The 24,206-nt window shown below is 32.4% G+C and overlaps 1 long non-coding RNA gene across 1 annotated transcript; it reads left to right on the plus strand.

The window, feature by feature from the left end:
- The first annotated feature begins 700 nt into the window (after positions 1-700).
- On the plus strand, positions 701-13,012 carry LOC120082175 (uncharacterized). Its single transcript, XR_016530456.1, has 6 exons — positions 701-1,118; positions 6,992-7,069; positions 7,341-7,420; positions 12,137-12,451; positions 12,541-12,588; positions 12,686-13,012. It is a non-coding gene; the product is annotated as an uncharacterized LOC120082175 (long non-coding RNA).
- The last annotated feature ends 11,194 nt before the right edge of the window (positions 13,013-24,206 follow it).

A 24,206-nucleotide genomic window follows, 5' to 3' on the forward strand; every position in this document is an offset into this window, starting at 1 on the left:
TTCTAATTTGAAATCTCTATATTTATCTAAGAATGATGGGAAAGTGCATAGCTATCCTATATTTAGGTCGGAAACTGATTTGAAAGATGTTTTTTTCCAAGTAAGAATGAGAATTAGTAGTAAGGAGGTGCTAAAGGAAGTTATCAAAAATTTATGACTGGTTCGTATAATGTCAAAATAGTGAAGAATGATAAAGTACAAGTGTGGGCTATTTGCATGGGTGGTTGTAGCTGGAAATTATTGCTGAACCACCTTAGTGTCAGCCGATGAATTTAAGAATGATTATGAAGATTTTAAGACTGTTTGCATCGAGATGCATGAGGATAAATGAGTTGATCTTAATTGTATTTTGAAGCATGTTTTGAGTGAAGGCATGAATTAAGTTATTTTATTTATGTAACACCCCGCACATTTTTTTTATAATAATGTAATTTCAGTAACTTTATTATTTGGAATTTCAGTAATTGTTATTAGTTGGAGGGCATTTTTTGAATTTTGGGCTTCAAGCATAAGTGCGAGAATTTAATTGTTGACGTGAAATTATTTAATTTAAAATTCAATTTGAAAATTAATGGCAGAAATTAATTTTTTTTTAAACGGAAAGGAATTTAATAGTATAAAATGAAATAAGGAAAGAGATTAAATATAATTATACTTATTTTCTTTTTTAGTTATTATTATTATTATTATTATTATTATTATTATTAAACAAAAGAAAACCCTTCCCCTTTCGTGGAAAGCGTGACATCCCCTCCACCCTCGTTGAAAACCTTCCGCCGCTGCCTCCTTCACTGCCCAAGCTTCAGTCATGCCGTTGTGAGTCACCCAGCCTCGTTCGCTACTCGTTGTCCAGCCTCAATCGTCGCTTGCCACCACAGACCTCGCCGTGTAACGCTCCCACATACCCTCCTCTGTCTAGCCGTCTGAGTGTTGCCGCCGCCCTCTTCGAGCTCGAACCAGAGGAGCCGCCGCTCTTCAGTTCGCACCACTCATCCCTTGACTCGCGCGCCACTCATCCGTCTAGCCTTACAGACCCTCACGCCGCCGGTCCGCCGCCGTAGACCGTTACTTCAATGGTTGTATTCGTTTGGTTATCTGATTGTGGATTTTCAATTAAGGTAAGGAATCTTAATAATAGAACTGCCCACAGGCCAGACATTAGATGTATGCTAGCATGATAAACGTATGTTATGGCAGAATGTTAGCATAATAGATTGATAGTGTGATATGATCAAAGTATGTTCTGGTACGAGATCTGAATTATTTAATTATGCACATAGACACTTGAATGCTAGTATGAGATGGTACATGCTTCCATATGGTTGTATTTAATCTGATGATGTTGAAATATACATGTATGTTGTAGAACTATGATGTTGAGGTATACATGTATGTTGTAGAATTATGATGTTGAGGTATACATGTATGTGGTAGAACCATGATGTTGAGGTATATGTGTATGTGGTAGAGCCATGATATTGAGGATAATATGTATGTCCTAGATTCGTAGTGATGATTATGATGTTGAGACTGTGCAAATGTTCTTACTGATTAGTTAGATAGTCATTAGACTTTGTGTTTCCTTCGGGATTCACCAGTTTGTGTCTCTTTCGGGATTCACCAGAGGTAGTGGGCATACTTAACTACAGTAGGATAGGACTCAGTCTCCTTGCTTCATGTGTATATGTACCAGAGGTGGGTATCTAGAGGACATAGATGTCCAGCCTGACCCCAGTAGTGAGGTTACTTACTGAGTATTTTATACTCTTTCTTTCTCTTGTTGTTGTTTCAAGTAAGGGTAGAGATGTACCAGCGATGGACAAGCGGAATTCATGATCGAGCCACTGAGACTAGTTTTTACGCTTTCGCATCATGAGATTTGAAGTTCTTTTTATGTTTCTCTTTAACTTTTAGTTTTGGTGTTTAAAACTTACTTTTAAGAATTGTTTTTCAGACTTATTTATTGACCTTTATGATTTATGGGTACTTTACTATTGTTTTAGTGTTTGAATTTAATGAAAGTCTTTCGAACTTACCTTATTTAATTAAAATTTATTTCGCCATGAACGAGTGTCGTTTTGAGTTCCATGCATGCATGTATTTAGTAACAACCTAACTTAAGTCCTAAGGGGTCAGGTCATTACAGTTTATATGATTTGCTGGACGAACATTGAGCATGATATTATGACTTTGCACGTTTGTGGGACTATGTTTAATGATGTATGTTAGGTTTATGATAGTGATAGTTACCCTACCCATAATTAGAACACCACCAAAGGTGGTGATCTCTTTCTGGATTTCACTAGAGGTTTGTGTTTACTTCGGGATCCACTAGAGATCTGTGTTTCTTTCAAGATTTTACCAGAGATTTGTGTATCCTTCGGGATTCACCAGAGATTTGTGTTTTCTTCGGGATTCATCAGAGGTTTGTGGATACATCTCACTTATAGTAGGGCGGATTCAAATATCCACTAGATGGCCATCCCATCGAAAGTAGAAGTTATGAACGTCCCACTAGAGAGTGGCATTTAGAGGATATAAATGCTTAGCTTGACCTCAAAAATGAGTTACTTATTGAGTATTTTATACTCATTCTTTCTCATATTTATTTTCTAGATAAGGGTAAGAACACGTCAGCAGATGACAAGGGGAATCCATAATCGAGCCACTAGGAACAGTCGTATGCTTCTGCTTATGTTTTTCTTTAGGATTTTATGTTTTAAAATTTCTAGTCTTGATGTTTGAACTCAGAGTTTTGGTATTTGTGCTTTTAGACTTTTTTAAAGAATTTTCTAGTTTTGTTTGATGATTTTAGGGGTACTTTAGTAAATGATTTTCCTTTATTTAGATTTTATAAAGTTAATAATTTATGTTATTTATTTGATTTTACTAAGTCATGAAAAGATATCAATTTGAATTATATGCATGCATATTTTTGGAAACGACCTAGTATAAGTCCTAGGGAGTCGGGTCGTTACAGTAGGTATCATGAGCCCACCAGTTGTGCAACAGCGTTACGTATAGCAGCCATAATAGATTCCACTCTAAGAAGGGAAACATGAGATCACAAGGAGTAGGATCCTCTTCAGGTCAGAAGAGGAAGGCAGGTTAGAGGCCTCCAAAGCCTCCACAAAAGAACCAGAACAAAAACAGAGCTCCATGGCAATGGGGGAAGTAGAGGTCCCCATCTGTAGCTATTAAAGAGGATAAGATAGTTTGTTCAACTTGTGGTAGACGTCATTGGGGACGTTGTCTAGCTGGTACTGGAATTTGTTTTTGGTGTGGCCAGAGAGGGCACATGTCGGAAAAGTGCCTCTAGAGGAATGCATCTAATAATAGGGGCCAACCTACGAGCTCGAATCAAGGTGGTTTGAGCTGTCAGCAGTAGCAGGGTAGAGTATATTCCACCACTCGGTAGAAGGCCGAGAAGTCTAACATTGTTTTGACAGATACACTCCCAATCTTAGGATGCTATACATTGACTTTGTTTGACTTTAGTTCATCTCACTCATTCATATCATCAACATTTGTAACCCATGCCATGTTAGAATTAGATACCTTACAGTATATTCTATAAGTTTCTAATCCATAAGGTGAAATCATGTTAGTTAATGAAAAGATAAAGGCATGTCAGATTGAAATAGCAAATCACACTTTAGATGTGACCTTAATAGTTCTAAACATGCGTGATTTTGATGTGATATTGGGCATGGATTGACTAGCTGCTAATAATGCCAGTATAGACTGCTTCCACAGGGAGGTGATTTTTAACCCTCCTTTGGAAACCAACTTTAAGTTTAAAGGTATTGGAACCATGGTCTTGCCCAAAGTAATTTTAGCTTTGATTAACTCCAAAGAGCACTTCAAATTAATCCAAAGAATAATTAATTTGAAAAATGGTTAAGTTTTAGAGTAGCTTGAAAAATTAATTTGAAACGTTCAAATTAAAATTAAACAGAATAGGAGAATATATACATTTAAATATGATTTAAATATATGAAGATGGTTTTGTGCAAAATTAATTTAATATTTGATATTAAATTAATTAATATTTTTTAAATTAATTTATGAAATTAATTTAAAAAAATCAAATTTTTCAGTTTTAAAATCAAAATGTTGGTTTTAAGATAAAATTGGATAATTGAAAAACATGCACAAAATGGTTTTTCATGGTTTTCCATTATAATCTTCTTCATCATGCTCACACAAAAATCACTTTCTCTTCTTCATTAACTTCAAGCATGAGCTACAAGCCATGCATATTTCTTCTTTTGCATGTTCATATGCAATAATTAAAGAAGAATGAAGTGTTTTTGAGGAATTGCATTCTATAGAAATTTTGCGAGAAAATTTCGGCTGAAGAAGAGTTTTTCGAAGCTGAGTGCTATGAGCTTCTCCTTCTATTTTATGTTGCTTCAAGTTGTTCTTGAGTCCCACAACTCGGTCTAAAGCTCTAAGGGGATAGTGGGGAAGATCTTGAGGTGGTTCACGGTGATCTCTGAAGAAGATTGCTACTGTTTGATCGAGATCTTGAAGAGTTCTACAAAGATATGATCTAAAACCCTCTTATTTAGGTGAGCATGCTTTAGCTTCTGCCAAAATTAGTGAATTCGAATGCTTATGGACCCTTGTTACTTTCGCTGCATGTTATTACACTTTAACATATAGTTACTCTACCGTAATTAGATACCCACTAAAGGTGGTGATTTCCATAAGGATTTCACTATAGGTTTGTGTTTCCTTCGGGATTCACTAGAGGTGGTGATCTCCTTCGGGATTTACCGGAGGCTTGTGTTTCCTTCGGGATTCACCAGAGATGGTGATCTCCTTCGAGACGTCACCAGGGATTTGTGTTTTCTTCGGGATTTACTAGAGGTTTGTGAGTACATCTCACTTACGAAAGGGTGGGTTCAACTATCCACTAGATGGTCATCCCATGGAAAGTAGAGGTTATGAACATCCTATTGGGGTTAATGCCCTAAATCTCGTAGGGTCCTGTAGTTTGTAAACACTTGTATGAACAAACATTTTATGATTTATAATATATGATGATATTTTATTCACTTTAATCTATTTAAAGAGACTAATCATTTCGTGGTTCGATCTTATACAAACTCTTTGTATAGGATACTCCGCTCGCATGTCTCCACATGAATGATCAAGATCATACTATTTATAGCACTTTACAATACTTGTAACATCTACAAAGCAGGTCGTATCTATAGTGTCACAAGGATAAGGTCTCCACATACATGCTTAAGTTACATAAAATAACCACGGATCTTAGTTCATTGAATTAAGTAAATGCTTATAAAATAACACTTATTTTATTAATAACAATATGTTTAAAGAATGTTTACAAACTACGAGACTACCAGGAGATTTAGGACACCAATCTCAACAATTTTAAGTGATAACCTAAATGGTCTGTAGTATATGGATAAGGCTGGATACCTTATCCTAGTGATACTACGAGTATGACCCGCTTTGTAGGTGTTACAAATGTTGTAAAGTGCTTCAAATGATTTGATCCTGGTCATTCATGTATTAGACATGTGAGCGGGGATATTCTATACAAAGGAGTTTGTATAATACCAGTCCATGAAATGTTTTGTCTCGTTATATAATACCGTTCATAATTGAGACTTTCATTTCACTAGGATAACAATAGGTAACATGACCTGAATCCTGAGTAAGTTGTGAACTCTTGTCTATGAGGGCGGTCCTTTAATTTGAATGGGTGAGAGTGGCCAGATCGTCGACTCAACAAGCCTACCATTTTGGGGATTTGTTTGATTGGGGAACTGGGAACTCAGCTACACAAGATGGAATTCACTCCTTCCCCAAAGCAGGGGTAAGTAGATAAATTGCTCCCTTAAGGGCTGACTCCGAGTCTTGAACAATATGGTGTCACACCCTCTCTTGGTCCTGCCACACCCTCTCTTGGTCCGAGAGGGGTTTGGTCATAGTGGGACTATGATCTATTGTTCATTAGAGGGATCAGTGGTACTTGAGAAGTTAGATGTAACTACAGGGGGAAAAGGTAAATTGGCCCAGTTGTACTTACGAGCGATTTGTGAAGGGTCATCGTACTGTTGATTGGTTATATCTAATGGATACATAAATATATCTGTAGTGTGAAGAGTGCAGCTGTCAGTCTTTAATAGAGTGCTCGACAGTTAACGGATGGTGGATAATGTGATTAAAGAGTTTAGTTAGTTATTCACGTACCGTTGGAGCTTCAAGCTACAGGTTCATAAGATCTCATTGGTAACTCAATGGATTCAAGTTGAGAATTAGTTTTTGGGTTAATTTGAAATTTTCAAATTAGTTAGAGGGAATTTGATTATATATGATATAATTAAATTAATTCAATTATATATGAATAAGTGATATAATGTATTTGATACAACATTGTTATGTTTAGAGGAACTATTATTTGAATATGATTCATATATAATTTCTATAAATTAGATTCATAGTCATTAAATTTAATATAAATATGATTTATATTAAATTCCATGAAATAAAGAAAAAGAACTATAGTTTATATATTGTATATGATGCAATATTAAAACTGTAGATTATATAGATATAATATGATAAGTGAGTTATCATATTTATTTATATTTATTAATTATTTGATAATTAAAAATCTTTTTCACAATATCCACCCTTAATGGGCAGTTGCACGATTTTATGGTAATTTTTGGATAAAATGAAATTTGATTTCAAAATCTCACACGTCTCATATTATTAGTAATCGAGCTACTACACGATAACATCGAAAGACTATACGATAGCTTTCTTATCTACATGATTGAGTATTAGTCTATGCGATAGACCTTCATCTTCTACACTATCGTGTTATCGTTTACTCGATCGTCTCCTTATCCACTCTAAATCTTTTCTCAAACTAAAATAAGCCAAAGTCCACCACTTCTAAATTCTCACATCGAGAATACCAAGGTAATCTAATGGTAGTGTCCAGATTTGTTCGAGGATCGAGTTACTGCTCGTTGCGTTCGTGTTTAATCGAAAGATATACTTGAAGAAAGGTTCTTCAAAGGTATAGTTTCTTGATCTTTTGTTTTTATTTCAAGAAGCATGTTGTAATTTAAGTTATGCGCATAATCTGTTCTGTTTGACTGTAAATGTATGAGTTCTTTAACAATGGAGTTTGGACGATCTGCTTTTGCTCAAAGGTCCTCTGTATTTAGAGTTCCTTTATGTCCCATTAGAGGGTGGTATCTAGAGAACATAGATGCTTAGCCTGACTCCAATAGTGAGGTTACTTACGGAGTATTTTATATTCATTCTTTCTCATGTTTATTTTTCAGGTAAGGGCAAGAATATGCCAACGAATGACAAGTGGAATTCGTGATCGAGCCACTGGAACCAATCATATGTTTCCACTCTGGTATTTGTGCTTTTAGACCTTTTAAAATATCTTTCTAGTTTTCTTTTATGGTTTTACGTGTACCCTGGTAAATGAATTTCCGTTATTTAGATTTAAAGTTAATTATTTTATGCTATTTATCTGATTTTACTAAGTCATAAAAAGATTTTAATTTGAATTGTATGCATGCATGTCTATGGTAAAGGTCTAGTATAAGTCCTAGGGAGTCAAGTCGTTACAACATCTATTGTAGAGAGAACATTTTCTGCTATGCATATTGTAAAGACTCGATTGCGAAGCGATTGGGAGATTGATAGATGAATGATTGTCTTATAGCTTATATTGAAAATGATTTATTTGATAAGTTAGATACTGAAGTTATCATTGATTGATTTCAAAATCTGATAACTCGTAGAGGGTAATTGTAATTTCTTTTTTACATTCATTTATAGATTTCTTTCTTTCTTCATATAGTACCTCTATATAAGATTTCTGGCTCCTCTACTACACACAAATTCAAAATTAGCCGACTTGCATTTTACACACCCATTTTTTGGGGTCTTTTTCTTTCCAGATTTTATTCAATCATCTTCCATTAGATAGGGGTCAGGTTTGTTTGGCATCTATGCCCCTACCCTCTCACCATTTTTCTAGAAAAAAGGATAAATTGAATCTCCACTTCTTTCCTAATAATATATTTTTGTTGATAATCGAAAAGATGGAGAGATATTACAATCTTCATAAAACACATGAGTTATTTCTCTAGTTGTTTATTAGTTTTGAGATAAAATTTGATATTAATCTAATTTTGTATCAGAAACGATAAAGACAAAACAGACATTCAAACCAAAAAAAGGTTGATCCAACAAAGACAATGACACATTATATGTAGAATTGAATATTTAAGAACATATGATGAGTGTTTTTTTAGGCATAGTGGTCGTTAAATAAATATGTATTTGAATCTCAATTGCAAAACTAATAAACGAATCAAATTAAATGTACTTTTCAAGATTTTTTACGTAACATTTTTTTAAACCAAACAATATTATTATTTGACTTCTACTAACATCTATCACATGCATTCATATAAAATTGATGTCAAATATTGATGAAATAGCCTTATGCAAAGTTCACCAACTAAAACTAGTATTTAAATATGATTTTTTTTTCGTTAAAAAAATGTAAATATAATCACTTTTTGGCCATAAACTCCAATTTATTCCAGGACTTTTCTTTCTACCTGTATGAAATCTAACTTATACATGTCTTACACCTTATATATGTATTCCTTTTCTTTTGTTTGCTTTTGTCAACCATATACATCAAGATAAAATTCTAAACATCATACAGATGGGAGTTAGAGTATTCAAATAATCCGAATAACTTGAACTATCCAACCCAAAATGTAAAAATTGGATTGAGGTAGTTTTGTTCTTGGGTTAGATTGGGTTAAATTTTTTCTATTGTTGATGGGTTGGGTGGTAGATTGGTTAAAAAAATTTGGGTTGACCCAACCCAACCCAAATTTTATGTATGTTAATGAAATATATGTAAATATATATATATTTCTTTGTTTAAAGTTTGATTACTTTGTATTGATTAATTTGTGAATTTTAAATATAGTTTTTTAAAATTGTTATGTTATTTATCTTTGTTTAGAGTTTGTAATAAATATTATAGATACTTGGTATTTAACATTTGAATTTTATAAGATTTTAATTATTCGTCTTGCGTTGTATATAAATTTACATATTTTTAATTAAAAAAAAGTTATAACCCGACAACTCAATCCCGAATTATTGGGTTTGGTTGGATTGAAAACTTTATTAGGATTCTTTGGATTATCATCCCAATCAACCTGAATTTTCAGGTTGATCCAAAAAAATATCCTCAATCTAATTCATGTACATCTTTAATGGAAATTTTCCGCGAAATTAATTTGTATTCATATGTAAATAACTTTATTCTAAGGGGAAAAAAAGCAGGAAAATGAAATATACACAAATCTATATTACAAAAGTAAACAAGAATTTCATTCATGATTTTCCTTTTAAAAAGGATAATATAAAATATTTGCTCTACTTTTTTCTTGTTTTCATCCTCAAGCAATTTTCCTCAACTGCCATGAAATTGGATAACCTTTCATCCAAATGCTTGACATCCATAAACTTCTGGCTAATATCAAGTTGTTTTTAAAATTTATGACGTAATTATAAATATCTGAAATTAAAATTAAAGTTGAAAATATGGTCAATCTCAAATAATATTACGTGTCTTTTGCCGAAGAAGTTGGCACAAAAGGAAGGGAGAGGAATATCACGTGTCTTTTGTCAAAAATAGTACCCTCAACTTTTCATCTTTCAAAACTAGCACATTTCTTGAAAAGTCGGTAAATTAATTTTTCTCAGGGATCTCGAACGAGATTGACCACCAGATTCAGTTATAAAAATTTACTTTTTCTAACTTATCTACATCTCGAATATTTGGTGTTTTGGTAATTTTTCCAAATATTAGATAATCTATCCAAATCCTATACCAAATCTTATATATTCTCAAATTTTTCAAATTCGGTTATCTTTACCGAATATTATATTCAATTCTTATGTAATTTTAGGTCAATTTCTGTTTACATGATTATATGAATTTCTAAATTTTCAAATGAATTTACCCATTAGATTTTATGATTGCATTTTGATTTTTAAATTTTGGGATAAATTACATTTTGTGGAAAAAAAGGTAAGATATGGAAAATATATAAAATCTCGGTGTTAATTTTTTTGAGATTCATATCGATATTTTATATATTTTCCATATTTTACCTTTTTTTGAAAATTTATTTTTTCCAAAAATTTAAAAATCAAAATAGACCCATCTAAAAAAATTCATTTGGATAACTGGTAAATTGATATGGAAATTAGAAATTTGGCTATATATTTAAAAATTACGTAAGATTTTGATATAATATTTGGTAAATATAATCGAATTTGGAGAAAAATTGAAATTATATAAGATTTGGTATAAGATTTAGGAAGATCAATCATATTTTGGAAAAATTACTAGAATCTCGATGTAATCTGAGATGTACCAAGAAAGGCCTAAAAGGGCCAAAACAATCGATAGGTTAGAAAAAACTAATTTTTTAAACTAAATTTCGGTGGTCGATCTAAGGATCAAGAAAAGTTATTTGAACGAGTTTTCAAAAAGAGAGCTAGTTTTATAAGGTGAAAACTCAAGAATATTATTTCGGACAATTTTTCGAAGAGAGACAACCTTGGAAGAAAGAAACTTTTATTATGAACGTAGACACTTTTGAGAGAATACTTTTTCACTCTCTCAAGACACACTTACTCACTTTTCACTCTTATAGGCAGAGATCCTTGGAGCCCAAGAAAAATGATCTCTCTAGATTATTCTTGGATTCTAAATATCTAGATTTTTTTTTATTTATTCTTATCTAGAGGAGCTCCATAATTCTTTAACCTAAAGAAAGCCTAGTATATTTGTAGACTTTTCTTTGAGATATTTATTTACATACTTCTACATAATTCTAGAGAAATCTAATTTCCATATTTATGTCATATGGTAGATACTTCAAGAATCTTCTAGAATAGTAGTGCTATCTTCTACTTCAACACTCCCTTCAACGCTAACCATTCTAGCTCTTTCCAACATCTCGAATTATTGTTGGAATTTTGCATGCTTAGATGCTCTTAGCCTTCTGACACTATGTCCCAATGTTGATGTCTGCTAAATGTGTCCACTTCTTCTTCTATGGCCTTTCTCCATTGGATATTCTGTGACGCATCTTCATATGTTATTGGTTCCTGAAATATTGCTAACACCGCATTCACGTACTTAGAATTCGATTTTTTTAGTCTTGTTGATCTAGGTAATTGTGGCTCTTGATTATATACACTATTTTGCCAAGAATTTTGTGTCCTTAATTGCTCTTCTTCGTCTTCGTCATTTTCTTCTTCTCCTCTTATTGGAGCCTATTGCACTTCACTTATCTCTTCTATTGATTTTTCTTTGAAATATTTCTCATCTTTAGGTGTCTTTTCTTATTCGAGCTCCCACCATGATGATGCTTCACTAAATATCACATTCCTTGATGTATAGCATCATCCACTGCTAGGATCAACGCATCTCCACCATTTTTTTTTTGTTGTCATATCCAACAAAAATGCTTCTTATGCTTTCTTATAAAACTTCTTTCTCAAATGATTTGGTACAAACACATAACACACACAACTAAAGACTCGAAAGTGACCAACTGTTGGCTTGATATTCAACAACCTTTCATAAGGTAACTTGAACCCAAGCCTTTGTTGGGGAAGTCTGTTAACCTCATGGGCTGCTGTTCTCATGCATTCAGCCCAAAAACTTTCTGGCCTATTATTTGCATGTAACATGCTGCAAAAGACTTCTACAAGATGTCTATTTTTTTTTCTACCACTATATTTTGTTTTGAAGTGTTTGGACACGTCAACTGATGATGTATCTTATACTTTTGCAAGAATTGAGAGAATTTATTAGATGTATATTCTCCATCATTATCTGTTTGTGGGCATTGAATTCTCTTTCCTAATTCACCTTCAACTTGTTCTTTGAATTCTTTAAACTTTATAATTGTTTCAAACTTATCCTTCATAAAGAAAACCCAAACATACCTGGAGAAGTCATAAAAAAAAGTCACTATGTAGCACATATCACTGATTAAAGATTGCTTGACAGGACCAAATACGTCTGGCTGCATCAACTCCAATGGTTGCTTTACTCTGAATTTGGACTTCTTGAATGGCAGTTGATTGACAACCAACTCAAACCATGTCTCTTTTTTATATCAAGTCGAGGAAGCCTCTTAAGCATAGACTTGTTTATCATTGCCTTCAATTTGCTGTTGCTAATATGACCAAGTCTTGCATGCCAAAAATCTGTTGTTTCATTCTTTCGTGTTTTATTCACGTAGGTGATCTCTGTTGACATGATGTAGACTGAGTCCATTCTTCATCCTTCCATCAATGGCGTATCATTGACTTTGAGATTATGGTACACCTTAACATTATCAGGCCCAAATATGACAAAGTTGCCTACTGATGTCAATTGAGATACTGACACCAAATTCTTCTTCATTTCAGGCACATAAAACACGTTCTCTAAGTCCACTTGAATGGAATTAGAACAAGGTATTATCAGAGTTTTGCCAACATGGGTTGTTGGAAACTTTGAGTTGTTTGCAGTTACAATAACTCAGCTTCCTTTGTACTCATATGTGTTTTGTAGCTTCCTCTTATCTCCTGTCGTGTGGTTAAAGCAACTTGGATTGACAATCCAAACATTTTCATAATTTACCTCTTCTACGTTGAGAGCCAACAATTGCTTCTCCACCACATTGGATGTGGACTGGTGGTTGGGATCTATTGTTTCAAAGCATACCTCTGCATCCTATTCTTCTTCACTAATGCTCTCAGCGTGGGAAGTGACTGTATTGTTTTCTGTTGCCTTTTTCTTTCGACGACAATCTTTGTCATAGTGGCCTATCTTTCCACAGTTATAACATTCACCCTTTTGTTTATGCTCATTATTTTAATTAGTATTACTAGCTCCCCCTACTTGACAGTGTTTTGCAGTTTCTTCATCTTCTTTTGATCTTACTTTCTTTTGATATTTTAATTGACCTTTTTCTTTGGCCACCAAAGAGCGCTTTTTTGTTGTTGCTCTTTATCGTGACCTTCAATATTTTCTTAGCGAATGATTCTTGACTAGCAAGCATATTTTCTAGGTCCACTAGAGAATGTTGGACTACACCAACCTTGAATAGCAACAATAAAGCTTCTATATTCAGGTTTAAGTCCATAATAATAATTCTTCTCATCCTTGATTTTGAAATAGTGGATATAATTCAGATATTTTACGACATAGAATTTTTATCTTGGTGGAGTATTGTTTGATAGTCATCTCCCTTTGAGAACCTGACAAGAGCTCGTTCTCTAGAAGTTGCAATCTCGCATCATTTTTCTTTGAGAAAATTGAGGCAAACGTCTCATGCTACCTTTGGTGTCTCCATTGTATTGATGTGTCCTAACATTTCTTCATCAAATATAGTTTTAATTGCAAACATGGCGTTACCTACCTTGATATTCCATTTCTTCAAAGCAGTAACATTCTCAAATGAACTGACTTCAGTGTCTCCCACAACATCCTATAAGTCTTGGCCTTGGAGATACGACTTCATGCATGTGGATCATGTTTTGTAGTTTTGAGTGTTGAGCTTCTTGATTCCTCCAACAACTTGAAGGTCTCCCATCATCTTATAGTGATGAATGCGCTCCACGAGTAGTTGTGTCCCAGACAATAAGCTTCACAATCCCAGACTGTACTCGATCTTCAAAAGCTCCACCACAGCAGGCTATGCTAGCTTGGCTCTAATACCATTTGTTGAAGAAATTGGTACAAAAAGAAGAGATACAATCTTGGAAGAAAGAAACCTTTATTATGAATGTACAAGGTTGGACACTTTTGAGAGAATACTTTTTCACTCTCTCAAGACACACTTACTCACTTTTCAATATAGGATTCTCTCTAACTCTCTTGCTTTTCTTTCTTCCCCTTTTGCTTACTTGCTTTACAAATGAGAGCACAACTATTATTTATAGACATGAGATCCTTGGAGGTCAAATAAAAGGATCTCTCTAGATTATTTTTTGATTCTAAATATCTAGATATTTCTTGGTTTATTCTTATCTAGAAGAATTCTCTAAAATTCTTTAACCTAAAGAAAGCCTAGGATATTTATACTTTTCTTTGAGATATTTATTTACATACTTCAATGTAATTCTAGAGAAATCTAATTTACATATTTATGTCATATGGTAGATACTTCAAGAACCTTCTAGAATAGTTAATATTGTCTTCTACTTTAACATCTTCAATGTGGTCATGTTAATTGGATTTTGCCAAATTGGGTCATATGGTATATTCTAGCCCTAATTTAAATAAGTCAAAAGAACTCATATAGTGACAAATTGACTTGAAGCCTAAGCTCAAAGGGGTTTCGACCAAGATCAATAAAACTCAATTCAATAAATGAGACCTAAAGTCAACTAAGTCTAAGGCCACTATCCACGAGGGCTCTATAAAATATATGAACTAGCTTTCATTCATTTAGCGGGTAACATAAATTGATAACCATAGTCTTTTAAAGATTTTTTAAAAAATATATATTTTCTACAATTTCAACTTTAAGAACACATACGTGCTATATTTTAGTGAAGTCCACTTCTAATAAAGAAAATCCAAACATCTAGTATTAGAGATCGTACCAAATATATAGAAATCAACATAAACTTAATTAAGTTCAATCCACGAACTAAAGTTCAATAAAATCCAATATGTGTTAAATAATCTTCAAGATTCTTTAAGAGGATTTCTTATTATTCAAGAAGTTTCTTGAAAAACAATTTTGGATCATTGGTTCTTACACTTTGTCCAAAATCAATTTATCGTCATTAGATCTTCCACATTGTCCAAAGCCAATTTGTGATTCTTAAATCTTCCCAATGATCAAGGTGAATTTAGAGCCTGTTTGATGATTAGTTTTTTTTGGAGCTATAAATAGATGAAGATCCGTGGTTGTCAAACCATCCAAAAATCTTCAACATATGAGCAAAATGTGAGGAAAAAATAGAGAGCTTCTTTTTATTAAAGAGACTTACTATTTTTCTATAAGAAAGCAAGTTTGTAACTTCTATTTTATATAGTGAAGGTTTTCATCTTTACCTGTAAACCTAATTTATTTAGAGGTTTCTCATGTAAATTTTTTGTATTTTTTTCTCTTCCTTTTCTTCTTCTTTATTAGATCACATATGACAGTTCTCTTTATAGCTGTGTATGAACACAAATAACAGATGAATTGGGTTTATTTTCCAAAAAAAAAAAAAACAAAAAACAAAACAAAAACAAAAAGACAAATTAAGACCATGGATGTAATCAAGGAAATCTCAAAATAATTTTCCCAAAACCAAATAAGTAACGTACACGACTCTAATGTCTAAACGTGTCAAACCCCACATGACATTGGCTTCGAGACAACAATACTTTAGCCTCCACATCCCATTAGCAATAATTTAACATACGTAAACAGCAAACTGTCATATTTGTAACAGCAAAATTTATTTAGAGTGTATTTAGTTTAATTTTGAAAATAAGTCATTTTGAAATAAATTGAAATGTTTGATAAGAATTCAAAATAATTTTTGATATATTTTCGAAATTTAGTTTATATAATTTTTAACTAAATAAAAATAATTGTTTTGAAAAACATTTTTTCTCTAGTTAATATAATTAATCGTGTAATTTTCTAATCGTTGAATAAATGAAAAATTAATGAACAACCAAGGTCTCGTTTGGTTATCATTTTATTTTTAGTTTTTGTTTTCGAAAGTTAAGTTTATTTCATCCACATTTCTTACGATAATTTACATATTTCTTAAGTATAATGATTGAATTTTTAGCCCAATTCTAAAAACAAAAACAGTTTTTTGAAAGCTAGTTTTTTAGTTCTCAAAATTTGGCTGGCTTAATTTTTAAATCATTGGTGATAAGTAGATAACAAAGGAAGAAATTTGGAGGTGGAAGTAGTGTCCATAGACTTAATTTTCAAAAACTAAAACTAAAAACAAAATGATTACAAAATGAGGCCTAAGTTTCCATTTGATAACAATTTGGTTTTTTGTTTTTAGTTTTTTAAAAATAAGCATATAAACACCTCTTCCACTTCTAAAATCTTGCGCTGTTATCTTTCTACCAATGTTTTAAAAATTAACCCAAAAATTGAAAACTAAACAAAGTAATTCTTAAAAACTTATTTTTGTTTTTCGAAATTTGTCTAAGAATTCAACAATTTTTACATAAGAAAGATCAAACCATTGTAAGAAATGGAGAAGAAAACTTAAATGTATGTTTGGGAGTGATCTTGAAATGGTTAAAATCATTTTTACGATGTTCTAAATTGTTTTGAAACTCACTTATAGTCATACAAAATCTATTTAATGTTTAGTTTTTACTTCTGAGTGCAATTTTCAATTAATCAAAATTGGTTTTGAATCATAAAAATATATTTCAAAATAATTTTAACAATGGTAAAGGTTATTTTAACCATTCTAGAATCACTATTAGACATGCCTAATTTTCAAAAACTAAAAACTAAAAAGAACAAATAGTTATCGAACGAGGCTAATTGATTTCCTCTACTTTAGTTATTTCTTTTTTCTTTCCTATAATTAATGTCAAAATCATTTTTTTCAACCAATAAAAATAGAAATTCCAATGAGTTTTAGACTAGGAAGAATTTCAAAAATAGAAAAATAAAGGAACTATTTGTTGGAGGAAATGGTACATATAAAACTGAATATACTAACAAACTTTGAAGATTCAAAACGTAGTCGAGGCATGCTTTTGGTAATTGCTGTCTTGAAGACAATTATTCGCTTTACACGGGAAGCAAGCAAACTACAGCGATCGTCTCAGCAGGATACAACGATAAACTCCAGTAGAATTACCACCTCGAACTACTCGAATTTAGTAGAACTCTTGGATACTTGCTCTCAACCCAACTCAAGAACAAAAGAAAGAAAGAAAGAAATGGGAGAACTCTTTAATTTAGAATGGGATGCTACCAATGAATAATCAAGTTTCTTATAGGCTAACAACTTTGTAACTCTCCAAATTACAAAATAAAATCAAATAAATACAAAAATTGAACATTTGTCAAATTTAACTCAATTGAGTTGTTACATGACAAAAATCAAACGTAGCTCATTCAAATTGAAAAAACTACAAATTTCAGTGCATACATATTAAATTTATACATGAAACATCATTTTAATTTGAAGTTTCAATTCAATTTGAAGTTTCTAAACAATGAATTTAGTCTACACAATTAAATTCATTTTAGGTTTCAAATATTCACCAAACTTTCACTTTCTTTCACTATATATATCCAACAATCCCCCACATGAAAGAAAGTAAGAAAAATCAAACAAACCGATTGAGAGCAAACTGATAAGTTATACATCAGGAGAGGTGTCTTTTGAACTTGAACCTTCTTTAATGAATATTCATCGAATTTACTGAAGAAATGATGAGATTAAACTCTGGAACTATCCTTCTCATTGGTGAATTGAGACAATAGATATCATACACAACTCATCTTGTATTTTTGAGTTCTATACGTTTGTGTCCACTTTGGTCCTGGAAAAAAATCTTGAATTTATGAGAGCTTTAGAGAACATAAGCCATTTAAAAAGTTCTCATAGAAGCAACACTACTTCTACTCTCATATAGGTAATATTGATTAAGAGCATCCTATCACTACTCCTCTTATAAAATAAGAGAACAATATAATCTTAACATCAACAAATCACGCATTCTAGAACATCATAGAAACAAGAAGAAACTATAAGTTTCTTAGTATGCATGTCAACTATGAATTATCCAACTAGTTTGCCTATTGAACCTAGTGAAAGAGTTAAATAACATGCAGCGGAAGTATCAAGGATCCATAAGTATTCAAATTCACTAATTTGGCAGAAACTAAAGCATGCTTTTCTAAAAATAGGGTTTTAAGATCATACCTTTGAAGAACTCTCCAAGAACTTGATTGTACAGCATCACTGTGAACCACCTCAAGGTCTTCCCCACTATCCTCTTGGAGCTTTAGACAGAGTTGTGGGACTTAAGAACAACTTGAATCGATGAAGAACAGTGAAGAACTCACAGTAGCCCAATTGGAAGAACTCTTTCTTCTCACAGAGGTTTTCTCTCAAAATTTCTGTATTAGCTCTCCCCGGATCACTCCAACTTCTTTATTTATTGTAGATGAACATGCAAAGAAGTGAATTGTATGGCTTGTAGCTCATGCTTGGAGTATTAATGAAGAGAAGGAGATGGGCTTTGTGTGAGTATGATGAAGATGATAATGGAAAAACAATATTTTCCATTTTGTACCATGCAAAACCAATTTTCAATTTCCTTTTAAAATAAAATTTTGATTCCAAAACCATTTTGATTACTAAAACAGAAAAATGATTTTCTTAAATTAATTTCATAAATTAATTTAAAATATTAATTTAATATCAAATATTAAATTAATTTTTGCACAATAATCATCTTCATATATTTAAATCATATTTAAATATATATTCTCCTATTCCGTTTAAAATTAATTTCTCAAGCTACTCTAAAGCTTATCCATTTACAAGCTAGTAGGGGGGCCTCGCGGACCTACAGATCATTGGCTCCAACGATTCGAGATTAATCGACTAAACTAATTAATCCAATCTGACCCCCAGTCATTAACTAATAGGACACTTCAATATAGCCCATAGTTAAACTCCCCTCACTATAGATATATTATGTCCACTTAATAACCAAAAGAAGTAAGTCGATCCTTCACAGATTGTTTGTAATCACAGCTAGGTCAAAAATACCGTTTTACCCCTGTGAATACATCTTGTTCTTAAGTTCCTATTGATCTTCTAATGAACAATTTTGATTCATAATCTCTATGAACCAAATCATTTCTCAATCATGAGAAGGCGGGGCCCCGATTGTCCAAGACCTGGAATCAGTACTTAAGAGAACAACCTATCTGCTAACCCTAATAGGTTAAGGTGAATTCCATCTTGCAAGGCTATGTCCTCAACTATTCATCCGATCTTATCCCCAAAATGGTAAGTTTATTGAGGATTGCTGTTGGATTACTCTCACCGTTTGCAGATCAAAGGATAATCCTGAAAAAACAGGAGTTCATAGCTAGCTTAAGATTAAGATCGAGTTCACCTAGGTTATATAATAAATGAAATAGTTAGTTTTAACAGTAAACAGTCGTTATAAAGAAAAGTGACTACTTTCGTAGTCCAGTCTATATGCAAACTCATTGCATAGGATGCCTTCACTCACATGTCTCAATATGAACGATTTGTGAATCACATCGTTTGTAGCACTTTACAGAGTGGGTTGCATCCAATAATGTTACCAGGATGAGATACCCAATTTCATCCATATACTTATTAGACCATTTAGGCTATATACTGTCATATTTGATCATGTTTATGTCACTACATGAAGTTACAGCATTCAGACTATAGCCAAGGATGTGTTTATTGAATTTTCATAATAAGATGCAAAATCAACAAGTCATTATTATTGATAAATATAATACTTAATACGAACTGCGAGTTCTAGGACATTCCCAACATCTAGAACTTGGGATCTCTAGTTAACTAGGTTAGGTTACCACCAGATTACTCATTTCATAGGCTTTAGCCTCATTTTCCTCAATGCATATACGACTTGCCTTCATGACAATCCTTTCGTCAAATGATCTGTAATGTTCTCTTTCGACTTCACATAATCAATAGAAATTATTCCATTAGAGAGCAATTGTTTTCTCGAATTATATCTGCATCTAATATGACGTGACTTGCCATTATAGACATTAATTCTTGGCTCTCATAGAAGCCGCTAAATTGTCACAATAAATACATATTGCAATTACAAGTTTTGGTCACAATGGAATATCTTCAAGAAAGTTTCGGAGTCATTCAACTTCTTCTCCTGTTTTATCAAGATCTATGAACTTTGATTTCATAGTATAACGTTTTATACATGTCTGTGTTGAAGATTTCCATGATACAGCTGCTTCACATAAGGTAAAAATATACTCATTAGTTGATTTAATCGGCATGCTATTAGAAATACAATTAACATCACTAAATCCTTTCAGTACATATGGATACTAGATAATGCAATCCATAGTCTAGAGTATACTTCAAGTACTTTAAAACTCTGACTAACGCATTCCAATGATCATGCCTAGGGTTGTTGGAGTATCTTGTTAACCTTCTTACTGAATAGGCAATATCAGGTCTTGTGCAATTCATTATGTGCATTAAGCTACCAATAACTCTAGAATATTATAGAGAAGACTCACCTTCATCATTATTTTTCTTCAAATTACAATTTGGATCAAATAGAGTAATAGTCGGCGTACTCTCAAAATGATCAAATTTTCTCATCTTTTCTATATAATGAGATTGAGAAAGTATGTATCAACTTGGATTTCTTGTTATTTGAATTCCAAGGATAACATTAGCAAGACCAAGGTCTTTCATATCAAAGTTATTTTCAATATTCTTTTAGTGGAATCAATAACGTTCCTATTTTTATGCCCATTATTAACATATCATCCACATACAAGCAAATGATGACATACTCTTGATCTATGATTTTAATATAGACACATTTATCACACTCATTTATCTTAAATCCATTTGAAAATATAGTGTGATCAAACTTTTCATGCCATTATTTAGGTATTTATTTCAATCCATAAAGAGACTTAACAAGTTTACAAACTTTGTCTTCAAGTCCTTTAACAAAAATCCTTCAAGTTGTTCCATATAAATTTCTTCGTCTAAATCTCCATTTAAAAATGCAGTTTTTGCATCCATTTGGTGTATTTCCAAATTTTGTCAAGCTACTATTGTAATTAACATCCTTGAGGACATCCTTATAGATGTCATCCTCGTCACTAGAAAATGGGTATCGAAGAAATATAGCCTTTCTTTTTCGCCTTTAGCTACCAATCGGGCTTTGTACTTATCAATAGTGTCGTCAGCCTTTAGCTTTCTCTTAAAAATCTATCTACCCCCAATTAGTTTACTTCCAAGAGGTAAATCAACGAATATCAATGTATTGTTCTGTAAAATGGATTCTAGCTCACTATTGATAGTTTCCTTCCAATAAGGTGCATCACGAGATGATTCAACTTCTTGAAAAGTCTGAGGCTCACTTTCTATCATATAAATTATGAAGTCGGGTCCAAAAGAAGTAGCTTTCTTAGCTCTTTTACCTCTTCTAGGTTCAGACTCAGTATTATAATAATCTTGACCTTCAAAGTGCTAGCCTCATTAATTCTTTTGGTACGAATAATTTTATGTCCTTCCCTAAAGAAAAATATCCTCAAAGAATTTAGCTTTCATAGATTCCATTATGGTATTATTAATGATATCAGATATTTCTGATTTATTCACCAGAAATCTATAAGCAACACTATGCATTGCATAGCCTATAAAGACACAATCATTTGCCTTAAACCCAAGTTTGATCTTTTTTGGTAAAGGAACTTGTACCTTTGCCAAACACCCCCACACTTTTAGCATTTTATATGAGGGTAACTTTCCATTTCACACTTCCTAAGGCGACTTATTAGTCTTCTTATGTGGAATTCTATTTAGTATAAATTTTGCTGTTAGCAAAACTTCCCTCCACAAATTGTGAGGTAAGCCTGAACTATTTAACATGCAATTAACCATGTCCTTTAAAGTTTGGTTCTTTCTTTTAACTACACCAATTTGTTGTGGTGTATAAGATGTTGTAGTTTGATGGACTATACTATTAACATCACATAATACATAAAGTGATGATGATTCACATTTACCACCTCTATCTGATCCGCTACTACAAAAATTAGATTACTTAATGTTTTTCCAATGTCAAGTAAAGGGTATACTTTACGCTTATAAAAGCATTGAGTATTCGACTGTCATATATAATGTGATAAGTTGATTCTGAAAAAAACGTTAAGGCAAATATTTCTTCATATAATTTTCATGTCAAGAAAGATAATACACTTGACACTGACACTAGAAGAATTTCGAGATTTAATGTCGGTTTTAAACCGACATTAAAGGGCTTCAATGTCGGTTGACAACCGACATTAACGATAGTGTTATTAAAGCCTCGGTTGTATTTAATGTCGGTTTTAAACCGACATTAAAGGGCTTTAATAACACTGTCTTTAATGTCGGTTGCAACTAACATTAAAGCCCTTTAATGAAATTTGCAACCGACATTAAAGCCCTTTAATGTCGGTTTCAACTGAAGCCCAAGAATCAAATGAAGTCCTTTAAACCGACATTGAAGCCCAAAATCTATCCGTTTTATCAATTATTGTCCCTTTTTTTAAATTCCGTTTCCAAATCCATTTTTTTGATAGAAAAATATAACATGACGCATCATCATTGAACGTTGTGGCTATGACATTATTCATGTATGGATTATAAATCTATTACATTTAATCTGCAAATTCTACTATAGAATTATAATTTAAAAAGCCGTACAATAATTTAGGCCTTGAAAACATGAATTACAAGTAATACAAACATTATGATTTTACAAGTAATACAAAAAATACAAATAATTCAGGCCTTCATAATTCTTCTTGGGATCACAAACAATAAAGATTTAAGACAAAGGATTGAAAATGAAAATGTGATCAGAATTCATATTCAACTAACCGTGTTTATTGGGAATGTGCATAAATAGTACATTCAAGGCAAAATTCTTGTAGTGAATGTGTTGGATCTAGAGTTCCCTAAGAAAAAGCATAAAGAAGTTGCGATACCAAATATTTACTCCTTTGTTGCACCTGCAAAACAAGAAAATTCAATGTTGAATAAATGAGAAAATCTTCTTTTCCAAGATCTTAAAGAAGAGAAGCTTGGTTACCTAGATATGAGATACAAAGACGATGAAAAATTTTCGACAGCATAACAATGCTACCACAACAAAACAAAAAATTTACCATGAACCTGTTCAAAGAAACACACTCCCAAAAATATTTCACAACCACGTGTTCTCAACAGAACTATCAGAATTCTCAAAAAATAAATATTCACGAACACATACATAAATAAGCAAATTTAGCTCAGAATGTACTTCAAATCTCAAAAGTTGTCACAAAAACTACCATAGTACATGAATAACCTACAAATTACCATAGTGCAACCCACAAACTCAAGCACATTGAATCAAATCTAAACAACAAATAAATAGTACCCATGAGTCATAAACGGATGTTACATTCTAATCCAATATGGGCCAAAGAGAAATAAGCACACTATAACTTCTCAAACAGAAAATTTCATATCATTCGAGTCATTTGAAAACACTTGAAATTGTACTTCAAACTGCAAGCATTCAAAAATGCACTTACCAGGAACAATTTTTACGTGAATCCCTTGTTGTTGCAAGAAATCTATCTCCTCCCCACCCCTTCTAAACACCTAAAAAACACGCAAACAACATCAGTAAAAGTATAGGGTAGAACGAACCTGGCGGCATGTGCGGTGGAGACACACGAACAACGACAATGCCTTCTATGTCTCTTCCAAAGGTGTCTTAAATATTGAAGAAGAAACAACAAAAGATGGCATTATTTTAGTAATCTTTCTTTCTCAGTTCATACACAAGAAGAAAAAAAATAGGAAATAGCCAATTTAAACATATTCTTCTAAGAAAAACGGATATATCTCAAGAGTTGATATCAATAGATGAGAGAATCTTCTTTTTCAAGATCTTGAAGAAGAGAAGCTTAGTTACCTATATATGAGATATGAAGACGATGAAAAATTTTTGGCAGCATAACGATGCTACCAAAACAAACCAAAAATTTATCTTCAACCTGCTCAAAGAAACACACTCCCAAAAATATTTCACAACCACGTGTTCTCAAGAGAACTATCAGAATTCCCAAAAAATGAATATTTAAAAATACATATATCAATAAGAACATTTAGCTCACAATGTACTTCAAATGTTAAAAGTTGTCACAAAAACTACCATAGTGCATGAATAACCCACAAACTATCATAGTGCAACCCACAAACTCAAGCACCTTGAATCAAATCTAAACTACAAATAAATAGTACCCATAAGTCATAAATAGGTGCTACATTCT

The sequence above is a fragment of the Benincasa hispida genome, chromosome 7, assembly GCF_027475165.1.
Source record: "Benincasa hispida cultivar pf3 chromosome 7, pf3_genome.v1.1, whole genome shotgun sequence".
Classification (NCBI taxonomy): Eukaryota; Viridiplantae; Streptophyta; class Magnoliopsida; order Cucurbitales; family Cucurbitaceae; genus Benincasa; species Benincasa hispida.